Genomic DNA, 2,074 nt, shown 5'->3' with positions numbered 1-2,074 from the left:
TTTTTGAAATTTGTTTCAAAATTTTTTGTTTGAAAATTTTTTTAGTTCGAATAATTTTTAGTTTTGAATTTTTTAGTTCGAAAAATTTTTAGTTTAAAATTTCTTGCACTCTACGGAACCGTTTCAAAAAGAATCGGAGCAGTTTAGGTAAGAAAAATCTGGCAACACTGTTTCTATTAATGAAGCGCTTACTGAGCGTTTAAAAATCGCTTAAACTCACAACAATGTGTTATAAGAAATCTACAAGCGACAACGATGGACCCCTCTTTCACCATTGTTACTTCCAGAGACATAGGCTACTAATTCAAGGACAGGATCTCCATCAAGGTAAGAAAGCTGGTAATCATCTTATCTGTCAAAGAGAATGATAATATTTAATGTAAACTTCAGTACAATATCATGATACCAAAAAGGTTATTTAAGAGGAGGTTGAACCCTCCATGGGAACTTTAAGGTACCAAAAAGGATAACCATAAAAGGGAACAAAATTCTAAAATCCAGGTCTAGGGTGGATCGCCGTCATAGCACTCTGAATTTCTAGCATTGGGGTGGGGGGTAAGATTATGCGACTTCTATCAACCAATCAAAATCGTGGTACCAAAACATTCATCTTACCCGTAAAATGGAAACAAATGAGTGAGGGGTTTCCATGTAATCTGTTCACCATGTGGTAGGTCTAAAATCATGTGACTTCTATCTGCCAATCAAAATCGAGGTACCAAAGTATACACCAAAGAGAATACCTGAATTTCAAAAATCCCAGGGTCTAAGATCATGTGACCTCAGGTATCAAAGCACCCATCTTACCCGTAAAAGGGAACGATTTTTAAAAATCCCAGAGCCTAAGATCACGTGACCTCTATCAACCAATCAGAATCAGGTATCAAAACACTCATCTTCACCGTAAAAGGGAACAAATTTCAAATATCCCACAACCTAAGATCACGTGACCTCTATCAGCCAATCAGCATCGTGGTACCATAGCATTCATCTTACCCGTAAAAGGGAACAAATTTTCAAATATCCCAGGGTCTAAGATCACGTGACAGCTGTCAACCAATCATAAACACTCATCTTATCCGTAAAAGGGAACAAATTTCAAAAATCTTGGTCATAAAAGAGAATGAGGGATTTCCCCCGCGGGGTGACTCATGACGTCATACCACGTGACCTGGAAATTTGAATTTCCCGCGTGGGCGGGGCCTAAAGTCACGTGATCTCTCTCAGCCAATCAGAATCGAGAAAATTTTTGCTGACTCGACTAGATATACGTCGGGGCCTACTACTGTGGCGGATAGTATTCATGTTTCCTTGCAGAGGTCCTTACGAAGGTTCGCTTCCATCTTCCTCTCCCCAAGAACTAAGATAAATTAAAAAAATGCTATTACTTGTTAATCTTGTACAAAGGACGCAATTAAAGTCCCAGTGTAACACCCCTTCACATTTAGATTTTTCCCCTGGAAGAAAAGCAGTTATTATTGTTTCTTGATTTCTCAGTCTCACCTACATAAACATACGAATAGAATTACAGGATAGGACATGTTTACAGTGCTTGCACGTGACATCTAACTATATTTCTCATCAAATGTGTCACAGATGAAAATTTCCGTTTGTACTGCCTCTATTTTCTGGTACATATGTTTCATTTATGTTATGTTGCTAAAATTCGTTAGGAAACAAGTACAGACTGCGCCTGTGTGCCTGACAAAACGTAAATGTACTGGATAATTATTTCTTCACTTTCTTTCAAAAAAAAAGTAACCCATGTCATGTCGGCTAACAAAAGGAAGTAGCGGACCAAAGATAGCCGTTGTTTACCTAAGGTCGTTACACAGCAGGGGTTTCATTCAGTCAGAGGGAAAAGAAAAAATAATTTAAGGTTTCTACATTTGTTTTGAACTGCAATATACTTCTTCCTTTTATTTTAAGAACCATTTCCGTCTCATTTGTCTGCACCAGAAAAAAATGCAAAAAAATCACTAGAATGTGCCTATTTACCCAAGTACGTACTAGATCACTAGTTCAATAGTAAAATCACTAAATCTAGTACGAAATCATAAATGTGGCATCCCTG

The sequence above is a fragment of the Thermobia domestica genome, chromosome 16 (genome assembly GCF_964235325.1).
Source record: "Thermobia domestica chromosome 16, izTheDome1.hap1.1, whole genome shotgun sequence".
NCBI classification, from domain to species: Eukaryota; Metazoa; Arthropoda; class Insecta; order Zygentoma; family Lepismatidae; genus Thermobia; species Thermobia domestica.
The sequence above is the reverse complement of the archived record's forward strand: the minus strand, read 5'-3'. Positions refer to the sequence as shown.